Source organism: Triticum dicoccoides, chromosome 2B (assembly GCF_002162155.2).
Source record: "Triticum dicoccoides isolate Atlit2015 ecotype Zavitan chromosome 2B, WEW_v2.0, whole genome shotgun sequence".
In the NCBI taxonomy this organism is placed as follows: domain Eukaryota; kingdom Viridiplantae; phylum Streptophyta; class Magnoliopsida; order Poales; family Poaceae; genus Triticum; species Triticum dicoccoides.
The window spans coordinates 553855332-553872808 of NC_041383.1; positions in this window are offsets into that span (position 1 = coordinate 553855332).

Here is a 17477-nt window from a genome sequence, read left to right on the forward strand (position 1 = left end):
AGTCCTCTCCTTATTTTTTCTAGGTCAAAATGACTTATATACCAGAAGATGGGCATTGGAGGTGAGTGCTACCTCTTGATCACTGCATTGGTTTTCCCTTGAAGAGGAAAGGGTGATGCAGCAAAGTAGCGTAAGTATTTCCCTCTGTTTTTGGGAACCAAGGTATCAATCAAGTAGGAGGCTCTGATAATCCCCAAGTGCAGGGAATCATCGTAGCAATTCCCAAAGGTGGAGGTGATAAGTATGGAGTGTCGAACCCACAAGGAGCTAAAGGTAAGATCAATATTCTCTCGAGTCCTATTTGCCACTGATACGACTCTACGTGCACCGGACGTTTGCTTCCAACTAGAAACAAGAAATAAAACTGTGTTGTGGGTATAAAGAGGATAAATTTTTATGATATCGGAGGGCTAAAATATAAAAGTAGGTGCTGTTATCATAAAGTTAGAATATATTACTAAATAATATAAATAGCGAGTGTGGAATAATGGTGGATCGGTGTGCGGAATTGTCCTAGGCAATTGTTAACAAGACCGGTGATCACTATTGCAATTTCATATGAGGGAGAGGCATAAGCTAACATACTTTCTCTACTTCGATCATATGCAATTATGATTGGAACTCTAGCAAGCGTCCGCAAATACTAAAGATCATTAAGGTAAAACCCAACCATAGCATTAAAGCATCGAGTCTCCTTTATTCCCATACGCAACAACCCCCTTACTCGGGTTTGTGTTTCAATCACTCACCAACCCACTATAAGCGAATCATAAATGTATTGCAACACCCTACAGCGGGAATCCCTCATGCTTGCGCGACACGGAGGGCACCATAGGACAGCATCAAAGTAAAACATACAACTCATACCAATCTAGATCATCAATCAACCCAAAGACAAAAGATATCTACTCAAAACATCATAGGATGACAACACATCATTGAATCATAATATGCAGCATAAAGCACCATGTTCAAGTAGGGATTACAGCAGGGTGCGGGAGAGTGGACCGCGTAAAAGAGATGAGGATGGTGATGTTGATGAAGACGATCACCACGGCGATGATTCCCCTCCCGATGGCACTCCGGTGCCACCAAGAGAGAGGAGGAGAGGTTCTCCCCCTTGTGCTTCCTCCTCCATGGCTTTCCCCCTCTGGTCCTTGGCCTTCATGGAGATGATGGCCCCTCCGAGATCCTCCTCCATGGCCTCCGGTGATGATGGCCCCCTCCGGCAGGGTGCCAGAGAGGGCCTAGATTGATTTCTCATGGCTATATAGGCTTGCGACAGCGGAACTTCCGATCTCGGTTAATTCCCGAAGGTTTCTCTATTTATAGGAATTTTTGGCATTGGTTTCACGTTAGGGGGGGTCTCCGGGCTGTCCACAAGATAGGGGGCGTGCCCTGGGGGGGGCGCCCCCCACTCTCGTGGGCATCCCGGGACTCATCTGGCCCAACTCCGATGCTCCGTGGTCTTCTTTTGGTCCATAAAAAATCGTCAAAAATTGGCACGTCAATTGGACTCCGTTTAGTATTCCTTTTCTGTAAAACTCAAAAACAAGGAGAAAACAGGAACTGGCACTGGGCTCTAAGTTAATAGGTTAGTCCCAAAAATCATATAAAATGGCATATAAATGCATATAAAACATCATAGATGGATAATATAATAGCATGAATACTTCATAAATTGTAGATACGTTGGAGACGTATCAGCATGCCCAAACTTAATTCCTGCTCGTCCTCGAGTAGGTAAATGATAAAAGAAATAATTTATGAAGTGTGAATGCTAGCAGGTGCACAAGTTTGATCAATGATAATTTCAATCACCTTCTCTAGCATCATTATGTGTCATAATAGTAGCTTATCTCATAAAACTTTTCATGATCAAGTAACAATCTATTCACAATGTCAAGTATGGTTCAGAAACTTCATTGAGAACTAACAAACTATAATCTCAGTCATTGAAGCAATTGCAATTTATCATAACATCAGAAAGAGTCAAGAATAAAGCTTTTCAGCAAGTCCACCTACTCAACTATCATATAGTCTTCTACAACTGCTAACACTCATGCAATACTTGTGGTTATGGAGTTTCAGCCGGACAATGAAAAAGATAGGGGCTTATTGTGTTGCCTCCCAACGTATTCACCTTTAGGTGATGTCAACAATAATAGCCCATGCTAACTTACATCCAATTGGATATATATATCATGATCTTTCAAACACGAGGGGCTTGCCAAAGGATAAAATGAAAAAGGGAAAGGCGAGGATCACCTTGACTCAAGTATAAAGTAAAAACATAAAGTAAAAGATAGGCCCTTCGCAGAGGGAAGCAGAGGTTGTCATGCGCGTTTAGGGTTGATACACAAAATCTTAATGCAAAAGAACGTCACTTTATATTGCCCCTTGTATGTGGACCTTTATTATGCAGTCCGTCGCTTTTATTACTTCCACAACAAGATCGTACAAAGCTTATTTTCTCTGCACTAATAAGTCATGCATATTTAGAGAGCAATTTTTATTGCTTGCACCGATGACATACTTGAAGGAACTCAAACCATAGGTAGGTATGGTGGACTCTCATGGCAAAACTGGGTTTATGGGTATTTGGAAGCACAAGTAGTATCTCTACTTGGTGCAAGGAATTTGGCTAGCATGAGGGAGGAAGGCAAGCTCAACATGTTTGGAAGGTCAATGACAATATACTTTAACTGAGATGTCGGAAAACATAAACCATTACGTTGTCTTCCTTGTCCAACGTCAACTCTTTTAGCATGTCATACTTAATGAGTGCTTCACAATCATAAAAGATGTCCAAGATAATATATTTGTATGTGAACCTCTCTTTCCTTATTACTTCCTATTAATTGCAACAATGACCAAACCTACGTTTGCCAACTCTCAACAACTTTTATGCCTCATACTTTCTATGTGTGAAGTCATCACTAACCATGTTATAAGCATACGAAACATATAAAAGTTCAGATTTATGACATTCAATTCATTCCCCCATTTACTCATAGGATATACATGAAGCACATGAGTAAATGACAAACTACTCCAAAAGATATGAGTGAAGGACACTGAGTAGTCAAATAATTAACTAGCCATGGGAGGGTTCCCCTTTTTTTATTCAATAATTCAGATCCAATGATTTTATTCAAACAGCAAGTAAAACTGAAAATACGCTCCAATCAAAACACATATCATGTGACGAATAAAAATATAGCTCCGAGTAAGGTATACCGATAGTTCTGAAGACGAAAGAGGGGATGCCTTCCGGGGCATCCCCAAGCTTAGGCGCTTGAGTCTTCCTTGAATATTACCTTGGGGTGCCTTGGGCATCCCCAATCTTAGGGTCTTTCCACTCCTTATTCTCCTCATATCGATATCTCACCCAAAACTTGAAAACTTCAATCACACAAAACTTAATGGAACTTCGTGAGATAGGTTAGTATGATAAAGAGTAAACCATGCACTTTGGTACTGTAGAAGACAAGGTTCATAATTGTTTTCACATAATGCCTACTGTACCATATCATTTCTACAATTTATATTGAGAAATATAAGCCATAGAAACTAGAAAACAAGCAAACTATGCGATGAAAACAGAATCTGTCAGAAACAGAACAGTCTGTAATGATCTGAACAATAACCATACTTCTGCTGCTCCAAAAATTATGAAATAAATTTGTGGACGTGAGGAATTTGTCTATTAATCTTCTGCAAAAAGAATCAACTCAAAAGCACTCTTCTGTGAAAAAATGACAGCTAATCTCGTGAGCGCAAAGTTTCTGTTTTTTTACAGCAAGATCACATTAACTCTCACCCAAGTCTTCCCAAAGGTCTTACTTGGCACTTTATTGAAACAAAAGCTATAAAACATGATTACTACAGTAGCTTAATCATGTAGACACACAAAAACAGTAAGGGTAAATATTGGGTTGTCTTCCAACAAGCGCTTTTCTTTAATGCCTTTTTAGCTAGGCATGATGATTTCAATGATGCTCGCATAAAAGATAAGAGTTGAAAAATAAAAAGAGCATCATGAAGAATATGACTAGCACCTTTAAATCTAACCCACTTCCTATGCCTACGGATTTTGTGAGCACACAATTTATAGGAACAAAAGTCAACTAGCATAGGAAGGCAAAACAAGTATAACTTCAAAACTTTTAAGCACATAGGGAGGAAACTTGATATTATTGCAACTCCTACAAACGCATATTCCTCCCTCATAGTAATTTTCAGTAGCATCATGGATAGCTACTTTGTTCTCATACTCAATTGGAACCTCTTCCGAAATAGTGGAATACTAACTAAAGTTGACACTCTTCCAAATCCACTTTCATAAATATTGTACGAAGATTCAACACCCTCCAAGATAGTGGGATCACTAATTCCTAAAGTTGACACTCTTCCAAACCCACTTTAAATTATAGTATTATTCATACTACAAAAGATATAAGTGAAGTTCCTGGAGCATTCTACAATTAATATAGACTAGCCAATATCCAAGCTCAAAATATATAAGTGAAGCGTACGAAGCATTCTATAAAGGGACAATTCCATTTCTCCCCCTAACTTGAACCCACACCTGGCATTTACCCCTAAATTTTGAGTATGCTCAAAAATACCCCTCTTCCGTTAGGTGGTGTTATAGAAATACCCCTCGGCGACGTTTTTGTTAGGTCAAAGGGGTTTGACCATGTGCTTTGTCCAAAATGCCCCTGGTGGTACTATTCCACATTTAGGTAAAGAAAAAAAACTAAGTCAAAGTTAGACTAGTCAACAGGGACTGGTCAAATTAGATTTTGGAGGCCCACATGTCATTCTTTCTATCTGTTTTATAGTTAGTAAAGGGCCCATGGGTCAGTGGAACACTTACCTGGAGGGTTAGCCTAAATATCTTTTAACAACAGCGGCTAAACGCCGGCGCGTGCATGAAGGTACAACGGCGACGTACGGCCGAACGGGAGGATGCGGAGAGGTCTATGGGCTTCAAAGTGGCCCTGCAATGCTGCGGGCGTGAAGACGAACTGGACTGAGGTAGCCCAAGACTGTGGGGTGGCCGGGGGATGGGCAACGGTGAGCTTGAGCGGCAGCGACGGGCGGCGCTCATGGAGGGAGGTGTTCGGGGATGCAGGGAAGCTTGAGGGCTCACCAGGACATTCGGGAGGTTGTTTTGGAGCTAAGTAACTTGGGGAATCCTCCCAGATTCATGGGTAGAGGAGATCGGGCAGCGGCCGCACTCCACCGGAGTTGGGGAAGACGACGAGTGAGCCGTCGATTTCGGGTGCCTCGGTCTGATTCATCCCGCTAGAAAACAAATCGGGAAGTGCTTGATCTAATGGGCATGCTACAGAGGCTTGAGACTGTCGTTGGTCACGCGTGCGTGAGATGATGCGGCGACGACATGAACCGTGTGCGGGTTCCGTCGGGGTGCTGGTTCCGGTGTCTGTCCTCACGCCAAATAGTGGTCAATCGATGGATGATTACGCGACATTGAGCGCAACGGGACCACGCCGGCGAGCCTAATGCTGGCCACCGTCGTCTGCTGTTGGCCGCCGCCGGAGGTGAGCGAGAGAGAGAGACACAGAGAGGTAAGAAAGAATATTTTTTTCTTTTTTCTTTTCTTTTTTTGGCGGGTCCACCTGTAAGTGAGAGAGGGGGTGAGATAGAGATACAGAGAGTTTTTTCGTTTTCTTTTTCCTAGGGTAGGTCCCACCTGTAAGTGTCATACATGTAGAGGGGTAAAACTGGCAAGAAAATGTCCCGCAGTCGGTCAAATGCCTTTGAACACACGGAAATGGTACGGAAGGGTATTTCTATAAGAAGCTTTGACGGAAGAGGGGTATTTTTGAGCATACTCAAAATTTAGGGGTAAATGCCAGGTGTGGGTTCAAGTTAGGGGGAGAAATGGAATTGTCCCTTCTATAAAACCATACTCAAACGATTTAAGTGAAGCACAAAGAGCAATTCTATAAGATCATACTTAAAAGATATAAGTGAAGCACATGAAGTATTCTATAAACCAATGAAGAGCTATCTCATACTAGCATGATTCTTAAAGAAAAACAAAAACACAAAGGGCACAAACAATGTGAATAAAACAAAAACTGAGGTATACCGATATTTGTTGAAGAAGAAAGATGGGATGCCAACCGGGGCATCCCCAAGCTTAGATGCTTGAGTATCCTTTGAAATATTCACTTGGGGTGCCTTGGGCATCCCCAAGCTTAAACTCTTGTCTCTCTTTATTCTTCTCACATCGGCAACACCTCGTTCTTCAAACACTTCATTCACAAAAACTTAAACAAAAACTTGTGATATCCGTTAGTGTAATAAAGCAAACTACCACTTTAAGGTACTATAATTAACTCAAACTTTGTTTATATTGGTGTTAAACCTACTGCATTCCAACTTCTCTATGGTTCATACCCTACATACTAGCCATAGATGCATCAAAATAAGCAAACAACGCGTGAAAAACAGAATCTGTTAAGAACAGGGCAGTCTGTAGTAATCTGGAAGTTTAGTAAACTTCTGTAACTCCAAAAATTATGAAATAAATTTGACAATTTGAACAATTTGTACAGAAGTAATGTGCAAAGAGTTTCAGACCCATTTGACTTTCCAGTAAAAAAGATGTAAATTCATGCACTACAGCCAAAGTTTCTGTTTTTGTTCTGCACATAGTAAGCAAGCAATCTTATCATACTGAAACCAAAGCTTGGCACATTATTTTTATAATACAATGGTTATATACAAGGAGGTAATTATTTACAGATAAACTTTCATGAAATAATCTACATTGTTTCTGTGAGCATGAACACAAGTGCTCAAGGTCGACCCTCACTTCTTCAATGCATAACTTTCCAATCACTTCTCTTTTTGAAAAACTTTTTTAGGCATGAGAGGCAAGTATTTTTTTTGGTATTTTCATTCTTTTTTTTGTATGTTTCACCCACAACTAAACAGAAACAAAAAGGAAAAACAAAATCTAGTTAGTGAAGAAAGCAAACAAGCACACACGAGAATATCAACCCCACGCTATTGCTCCCCGGCAACGGCGCCAGAAAAGAGCTTGATAATCCCCAAGTGCAGGGAATCATCGGACCAATTCCCAAAGGTGGAAGTGATAAGTATGGAGTGTTGAACCCACAAGGAGCTAAAGGTAAGATCAATATTCTCTCAAGTCCTATCTGCCACCGATACGACTCTACGTGCACCGAACGTTTGCTTCCAACTAGAAACAAGAAATAAAACTGTGTTGTGGGTATAAAGAGGATAACTTTGTATGATATCGGAGGGCTAAAATCTAAAAGTAGGTGCTGTTATAATAAAGTTAGAATATATTACTAAATAATATAAATAGTGAGTGTGGAATAATGGTGCATCGGTGTGCGGAATTGTCCTAGGCAATTGTTAACAAGACCGGTGATCACTATTGCAATTTCATATGAGGGAGAGGCATAAGCTAACATACTTTCTTTACTTGGATCATATGCAGTTATGATTGGAACTCTAGCAAGCATCCGCAAATACTAAAGATCATTAAGGTAAAACCCAACCATAGCATTAAAGCATCGAGTCCCCTTTATTCCCATACGCAACAACCCCCTTACTCGGGTTTGTGTTTCAGTCACTCACCAACCCACTATAAGCGAATCATAAACGTATTGCAACACCCTACAGCGGGAATCCCTCACGCTTGTGCGACACGGAGGGCACCATAGGACAGCATCAAAGTAAAACAAACAACTCATACTGATACGTCTCCAACGTATCTATAATTTTTGATTGCTCCATGCTACTTTATCTACTGTTTTAGGCAATATTGGGCTTTATTATCCACTTTTATATTATTTTTGGGATTAACCTATTAACCGGAGGCCCAGCCCAGATTTTCTGTTTTATGCCTATTTCAGTGTTTCGAGGAAAAGGAATATCAGACGGAGTCAAAGTGGAACGAAATCAACTAGAGAAGTTAATTTTGGAAGGAAACCAATCTGTTGGGCTTGGAGTGCACGTCAGGGGATTCCCGGGCTGCCCACGAGGGTGGGGGGCGCGCCCCTCCCCCCTAGGCATGCCTCCCTACCTCGTGAGCACTCCAAGGGTCCACCGACGTACCCCCTGCACCCATATATACCTACGTACCCTAAAACTTCCAGAACAGAAGATAGATCGGGAGTTCCGCCGCCGCAAGCCTCTGTAGCCACCAAAAACCAATCGGGACCCTGTTCCGGCACCCTGCCGGAGGGGGATCCCATCACCGGAGGCCATCTTCATCATCCCGACGCTATCCATGACGAGGAGGGAGTAGTTCACCCTCGGGGCTGAGGGTATGTACCAGTAGCTATGTGTTTGATCTCTCTCTCTCGTGTTCTCTCTCGTGTTCTATTGCACGATCTTGATATATCCCGAGCTTTGCTATTGTAGTTGAATCTTATGATGTTTCTCCCCCTCTACTCTCTTGTGATGAATTTAGTTTCCCCTTTTGAAGTTATCTTCTCGGATTGAGTCTTTTATGAGAACACTTGATGTATGTCATGCCGTGATTATCTGTGGTGACCATGGGATATCATGTGCCACTTGATGTATGTTTTGGTGATCAACTTGCGGGTTTCGTGAGGGAACCTATGCATAGGGGTTGGCACATGTTCTTGACTCTCCGGTAGAAACTTTGGGGCACTCTTTGAAGTACTTTGTGTTGGTTGGATGAATCTGAGATTGTGTGATGCATATCGTATAATCATGCCCACGGATACTTGAGGTGACAATGGAGTATCTAGGTGACATTAGGGTTTTAGTTGATTTGTATATTAAGGTGTTATTCTAGTACGAACTCTTTTATAGATCGATCCGAAAGAATAACTTTGAGGTGGTTTCGTACCCTACCATAATCTCTATGTTTGTTCTCCGCTATTAGTGGCTTTGGAGTGACTATTTGTTGCATGTTGAGGGCTTGTTACATGATCTATCTATGTTATTATTGTTGAGAGAACTTGCACTAGTGAAAGTATGAACCCTAGGCCTTGTTTCCTATCATTGCAATACCGTTTACGCTCACTTTTATCGCTTGCTACCTTGCTGTTTTTATTATTTCAGATTACAAAAACTCATATCTACTATCTATTTTGCACTTGTATCTCCATCTCTTTGCCGAACTAGTGCACCTATACAATTTACCATTGTATTGGGTGTGTTGGGGACACAAGAGACTCTTTGTTATTTGGTTGCAGGGTTGCTTGAGAGAGACCATCTTCATCCTACATCTCCCACGGATTGATAAACCTTAGGTCATCCACTTGAGGGAAATTTGCTACTGTCCTACAAACCTGTGCACTTGCAGGCCCAACAACGTCTACAAGAAGAAGGTTGTGTAGTAGACATCAAGCTCTTTTCTGGCGCCGTTGCCGGGGAGGCTAGGTAAGTGAAGGTATATCTTTAGATCTTGCAATTGAATTTTTTTTGTTTCTTGTTTTAGCACTAGTCTAGTTTATAAAAGAAAACTACAACAAAAAATGGAGTTGAGTTTGTCTCATATGCTTCACCTTTTTAATATCTTTCGTGAGTATGATGGAAAGGATAATTGTGCTCAAGTGCTAGAAGAAGAAATCTATAGAATTTTTGGAACTAAATATGTGAATGATGAGCATGATTGCAATGTTGTTAGTATGAATTCCTTGAATATCCATGATGCTAATGATATGCAAAGCCACAAGCTTGGGGAAGCTATGATTGATGGAGACGATATTTTTTGTCCCCCAAGCTTTGATGAGCAAATTTACTATGATGAAAGCATGCCTCCTATCTATGATGATTATTGTGATGATACGTATGCTATAAAGAAAAAGTTTGCTTATGTGGAGATTAGAAAATTTTCTATGCTTGTAGATCATGAAAAGAATGCTTTAGGTGCTGGTTATATTGTTGAATTCATTCACGATGCTACTGAAAATTATTATGAGGGAGGAACATATGCTTGTAGGAATTGCAATAATGTCAAGTTTCCTCTCTATATGCTTAAATTCTTAAATCTATGCTTGATGTGCCATCCTATGCTAGTTGATTATTGTTCTCATAAGTTGTTTGCTCACAAAATCCCTATGCATAGGAAGTGGGTTAGACTTAAATGTTCTAGTCATATGCTTCATGATGCTCCCGTTATGTTTCAATTCTTATCTTTTATGTGAGCATCATTGTCATCATCATGCCTAGCTAAAAGGCATTAAAGAAAAGCGCTTGTTGGGAGACAACCCAATATTTATCCTTACTATTTTTGTGTGTCCACATGATTATGCTACTATAGTAATCATGTTTTATAGCTTTTGTTTCAATAAAGTGCCAAGTAGAACCTTTGGGAAGATTTGGGTGAAGTTTATATGATCTTGCTGTGAAAAACAGAAACTTTAGCGCTGCCATTTTTTACTGGAGAGTGATTTTAGGTTGATTCTTTTTTAAGATGATTAATAGACAAATTTCTCAGGTCCAGCAATTTATTTCATAATTTTTGGGGTTCCAGAAGTATACGTTTTATATAGATTACTACAGACTGTTCTGTTTTTGACAGATTCTGTTTTCTATGTGTTGTTTGCTTATTTTGATGAATCTATGAGTAGTATCGGAGGGTATGAACCATAGATAAGTTGGAATACAGTAGGGTTTACACCAATATAAATTTAGAATGAGTTCATTACAGTACCTAAGTGGTGGTTTTATTTTCTTATACTAACGGAGCTTACGAGTTTTGTTTTGAGTTTTGTGTGGTTGAAGTTTTCAAGTTTTGGGTAAAGATTCGATGGACTATGGAATAAGGAGTGGAAAGAGCCTAAGCTTGGGGATGCCCAAGGCACCCCAAGGTAATATTCAAGGACAACCAAGCAACTAAGCTTGGGGATGCCCCGGAAGGTATCCCCTCTTTCGTCTTCGTTCATCGGTAACTTTACTTGGAGCTATATTTTTATTCACCACATGATATGTGTTTTGCTTGGAGTGTCATTTTATTTTTTGTTTTCTGTTAGTTAGAATAGTGTTTTGCCTCTTTAGTTTCAATAAAAATTCAAGGATAGCCTTTGCCATGCTTATTTTGCTAGTTTGCATGTTGCTGTTTGAAAACAGAAAGTTTACCGCTGTTGCAAAAATTCTCTAGAAAAGTCAGAGCATGGTCTAACGTTGAATCCTTTTGCATATTGAGCTATGATAAATTTATTACAGTGGGAATTTTAGTTAATAATTTTTGGAGTCAGGGAAGTATTGATACTCTTGCATTCTTTACAGACTGTACTGTTTTGGCAGATTGCTGTTATGGTTGCATTGTTTGCATATGTTTGCTTGATTAATGATTCTATTTGAGGATAGGAGTATTAAATATGCAGAGGCATTTAGCATGAAATGTGGGATAATAATTTTAGTGATTTGTTACAGTATAAAATGATAAGGTTTTGCATTGGTTTATACTAACCTATCTCACGAGTTCTTGTTGAGTTTGTTGTGAATGAAGCTTTTGATAAAAAGAGAAACCATGATATGAGAGGAATTAAGGAGACACAAAAGCTCAAGCTTGGGGATGCCCAAGGCACCCCAAGATAATATTTCAAGAAGTCTCAAGCATCTAAGCTTGGGGATGCCCCGGTAGGCATCCCACCTTTCTTCTTCAACAACTATCGGTTAGTATCGGTTGAGCCTAAGTTTTTGCTTCTTCACATGAGTTGTGCTATCCTTGCAATGTAGTTTTCTTTAGCTTTGCTTGCTGTTTGAATAAAGTTTCAAGATCTGAAATTCTTAAACGAGAGGGAGTCTTCACATAGTTGCATAATTATTCGACTACTCATTGATCTCCACTTATATCTTTCGGAGTAGTTTTTGTTATTGCTCTAATACTTCACTTATATCTTTTAGAGCACAATGGTGGTTTTATTTTGAAGAAATATTTGATCTCTCATGCTTCACTTATATTATTTTGAGAGTCATTATTAGCATGGTAGTTTGCTTAATGTTAATATACTTGGTATTCAAGATATGTGAAACTTTCTTTTGAGTGAGTTGAATACTAAGATAAGTTTGATACTTGATAATTGTTTTGAGATATGGAGGTGATAATATCAAAGTCGTGCTAGTTGGGTAATTATGAATTCAAAGAATGCTTGTGTTAAAGTTTGCAAGTCCCGTAGCATGCACGTATGGTTAAAGTTGTGTAACAAATTTGAAACATGAAGTGTACCTGGCTTGTGCATCCTTATGAGTGGCGGTCGGGGACGAGCGATGGTCTTTTCCTACCAATCTATCCCCCTAGGAGCATGCGCGTAGTACTTGATTTTTGATGACTTATAAATTTTTGCAATAAGTATATGAGTTCTTTTGACTAATGTTGAGTCCATGGATTATACGCACTCTCACCTTTCCGCCTTTGCTAGCCTCTTCGGTACCGTGCATTGCCCTTTCTCACCTTGAGAGTTGGTGCAAACTTCGCCGGTGCATCCAAACCCCGTGATACGATACGCTCTATCACACATAAACCTCCTTATATCTTCCTCAAAACATCCACCATACCTACCTATCATGGCATTTCCATAGCCATTCCGAGATATATTGCCATGCAACTTCCACCATCATCATCATGACATACATTACTTTTGTCATATTGCCATTGCATGATCATGTAGTTGACATCGTATTTGTGGCAAAGCCACCATGCATTATTTTTCATACATGTCACTCTTGACTCATTGCACCATCCCGGTACACCGCCGGAGGCATTCATATAGAGTCATATCTTGTTCTAAGTTTCGAGTTGTAATCCTTATGTTGTAATCAATAGAAGTGTGATGATCATCATTATTAGAGCATTGCCCAAACAAAAAAAAGAAGAAAGGCCAAAAAAAAGAAAGGCCCAAAAAAATAAAAAAATAAAAAGGGCAATGCTACTACCTCTTTTTCCACACTTGTGCTTCAAAGTAGCACCTTGTTCTTCATATAGTGAGTCTCATATATTGTGCTTCAAAGTAGCACCTTGTTCTTCATGTAGTGAGTCTCATAAGTTGTCTTTTTATACTAGTGGGAATTTTTCATTATAGAACTTGGCTTGTATATTCCTACGATGGGCTTCCTCAAATGCCCTAGGTCTTCATGAGCAAGCGAGTTGGATGCACACCCACTAGTTTTCTTTTGTTGAGCATACATAGCTCTAGTGCATCCGTTGCATGGCAATCCCTACTCCTCATGTTGACATAAATTGATGGGCATCTCCATAGCCCGTTGATTATCCTCATCAATGTGAGACTTTCTCCTTTTTCGTCGTCTCCACACAATCCCCATCATCATATTCTATTCCACCCATAGTGCTATATCCATGGCTCACGCTCATGTATTGCGTGAAGGTTGAAAAAGTTTGAGATTATTTAAGTATGAAACAATTGCTTGGCTTGTCATCGGGGGTATAGAAGTTGGGAACATCTTTGTGTGACGAAAATGAAGCATAGCCTAACTATATTATTTTGTAGGGATGAACTTTCTTTTGCCATGTTATTTTGAGAAGACAAGATTGCTTTGATTAGTATGCTTGAAGTATTATTATTTTTGTGTCAATATGAACTTTTGTCTTGAATCTTTCGGATCTGAATATTCATATCACAATTAAGAAGATTTACATTGAAATTATGCCAAAGTATCACTCCGCATCAAAAATTCTTTTTTATCATTTACCTACTCGAGGACGAGCAGGAATTAAGCTTGGGGATGCTTGATACGTCTCCAACGTATCTATAATTTTTGATTGCTCGATGCTACTTTATCTACTGTTTTAGGCAATATTGGGCTTTATTATCCACTTTTATATTATTTTTGGGACTAACCTATTAACCGGAGGCCCAGCCCAGATTTGTTGTTTTATGCATGTTTCAATGTTTCAAGGAAAAGGAATATCAGACGGAGTCAAAGCAGAACGAAATCAACTAGAGAAGTTAATTTTGGAAGGAAACCAATCTGTTGGGCTTGGAGTGCACGTCAGGGGATTCCCGGGCTGCCCGTGAGGGTGGGGGCGCGCCCCTCCCCCCTGGGCGCGCCTCCCTACCTCGTGAGCACTCCGAGGGTCCATCGACGTACCCCCTGCACCCATATATACCTAGGTACCCTAAAACTTCCAGAACAGAAGATAGATCGGGAGTTCCGCTGCCGCAAGCCTCTGTAGCCACCAAAAACCAATCGGGACCCTGTTCCGGCACCCTGCCAGAGGGGGATCCCATCACCGGAGGCCATCTTCATCATCCCGACGCTATCCATGACGAGGAGGGAGTAGTTCACCCTCGGGGCTGAGGGTATGTACCAGTAGCTATGTGTTTGATCTCTCTCTCTCTCGTGTTCTCTCTCGTGTTCTATGGCACGATCTTGATGTATCCCGAGCTTTGCTATTGTAGTTGGATCTTATGATGTTTCTCCCCCTCTACTCTCTTGTGATGAATTTAGTTTCCCCTTTTGAAGTTATCTTCTTGGATTGAGTCTTTTATGAGAACACTTGATGTATGTCTTGCCGTGATTATCTGTGGTGACCATGGGATATCGTGTGCCACTTGATGTATGTTTTGGTGATCAACTTGCGGGTTTCGTGAGGGAACCTATGCATAGGGGTTGGCACACGTTCTTGACTCTCCGGTAGAAACTTTGGGGCACTCTTTGAAGTACTTTGTGTTGGTTGGATGAATCTGAGATTGTGTGATGCATATCCTATAATCATGCCCACGGATACTTGAGGTGACAATGGAGTATCTAGGTGACATTAGGGTTTTGGTTGATTTGTATCTTAAGGTGTTATTCTAGTACGAACTCTTTTATAGATCGATCCGAAAGAATAACTTTGAGGTGGTTTCGTACCCTACCATAATCTATATGTTTGTTCTCCGCTATTAGTGGCTTTGGAGTGACTCTTTGTTGCATGTTGAGGGCTTGTTATATGATCTATCTATGTTATTATTGTTGAGAGAACTTGCACTAGTGAAAGTATGAACCCTAGGCCTTGTTTCGTATCATTGCAATACCATTTACGCTCACTTTTATCGCTTGCTACCTTGCTGTTTTTATTATTTCATATTACAAAAACCCATATCTACTATCTATTTTGCACTTGTATCTCCATCTCTTCGCCGAACTAGTGCACCTATACAATTTACCATTGTATTGGGTGTGTTGGGGACACAAGAGACTCTTTGTTATTTGGTTACAGGGTTGCTTGAGAGAGACCATCTTCATCCTACGCCTCCCACGGATTGATAAACCTTAGGTCATCCACTTGAGGGAAATTTGCTACTGTCCTACAAACCAGTGCACTTGCAGGCCCAACAACGTCTACAAGAAGAAGGTTGTGCAGTAGACATCACATACCAATCTAGATCATGAATCAACCCAAAGACAAAAGATATCTACTGAAAACATCATAGGATGACAACACATCATTGAATCATAATATGCGGCATAAAGCACCATGTTCAAGTAGGGATTACAACGGGGTGCGGGACAGTGGACCGCGTAAAAGAGATGAGGATGGTGATGTTGATGAAGACGATCACTGTTGGGGAACATTGCAGAAAATTAAAATTTTTCCTACGGTTTCACCAAGATCCATCTATGAGTTCATCTAAGCAACGAGTCAAGGGAGAGAGTTTGCATCTACATACCACTTGTAGATCGCGTGCGGAAGCTTGCAAGGTGATGATGGAGTCGTACTCGACGTGATTCGAATCACCGATGACCAAGTGCTGAACGGACAGCACCTCCGCGTTCAACACACGTACGGGACGGGAGACGTCTCCTCCTTCTTGATCCAGCAAGGGGAAAGGAGAGGTTGAGGAAGACAGCTCCACCGGCAGCACGACGGCGTGGTGATGGTGGAGAGGCAGTACTCCGACAGGGCTTCGCCAAGCACACAACGGAGGAGGAGAGGTGTTGGGGAGGGGAGGGCTGCGCCTTGGAGGGTGGTCCGGCTGCCCTCCCCTCACCCCTCTATTTATAGGGGGAAGGGAGAAGGGGGCCGGCCCCCTAGAACCCATCTAGGGGGGGTGCGGCGGCCAAGGGGAGAGGGGAAGAGGGTGGCTTGCCCCCCAAGCCAAGGGGGGCGCCCCCTCTAGGGTTCCCCCCTCAACCCTAGGCGCAAGGGCCCAAGGGAGGGGGTGCGGCCAGCCCACCAGGGGCTGGCTCCTTGCCCCACGCAGCCCATGTGGCCCCCCGGGAGGGGTGGCCCCTCCCGGTGGACCCCCGGAACCCTTCCGGTGGCCCCGGTACAATACCGGTATGACCCCGAAACTTCCCGGTGTCCGTTTGACAACTTCCCATATATAAATCTTTACCTCCGGACCCTTCCGGAGCTCCTCGTGATGTCCAGGATCCCATCCGGGACTCCGAACAACATTCGGTAGTCACATACTAGTCTTCCTAATAACCCTAGCGTCACCGAACCTTAAGTGTGTAGACCCTACGGGTTCGGGAGACATGCAGACATGACCGAGACGCTCTCAGGTCAATAACCAACAGCGGGATCTGGATACCCATGATGGCGCCCACATGCTCCTCGATGTTGTCATCGGATGAACCACTATGTCAAGGATTCGATCAAACCCTGTATGCAATTCCCTTTGTCAATCGGTACGTTACTTGCCCGAGACTCGATCGTCGGTATCCCAATACCTTGTTCAGTCTCGTTACCGGCAAGTCACTTTACTCGTACCGTAATGCATGATCCCATGTCCAACACCTTGGTCACATTGAGCTCATTATGATGATGCATTACCGAGTGGGCCCAGAGATACCTCTCCGTCATACGGAGTGACAAATCCCAGTCTCGATCCGTGTCAACCCAACAGCTACTTTCGGAGATACCTGTAATGCACCTTTATAGTCACCCAGTTACGTTGTAACGTTTGATACACCCAAGGCACTCCTACGGTATCCGGGAGTTACACGATCTCATGGTCGAAGGAAGAGATACTTGACATTGGCAAAGCTCTAGCAAAACGAACTACACGATCTTATATGCTATGCTTATGATTGGGTCTTGTCCATCACATCATTCTCCTAATGATGTGATCCCATTATCAACGACATCCAATGTCCATAGCCAGGAAATCATGACTATCTGTTGATCACAACGAGCTAGTCAACTAGAGGCTCACTAGGGACATATTGAGGTCTAAGTATTCACACGTGTATTACGATTTCCGGATAATACAGTTATAGCATGAATAAAAGACATTTATCATGAACATTGAAATATAATAATACTTTTATTATTGCCTCTAGGGCATATTTCCAACAATCACCACGGCGATGATTCCCCTCCCGATGGCACTCCGGTGCCACCAAGAGAGACGAGGAGAGGTTCTCCCCCTTGTGCTTCCTCCTCCATGGCTTTCCCCCTCTGGTCCTTGGCCTTCATGGAGATGATGGCCCCTTCGAGATCCTCCTCCATGGCCTCCGGTGATGATGGCCCCCTC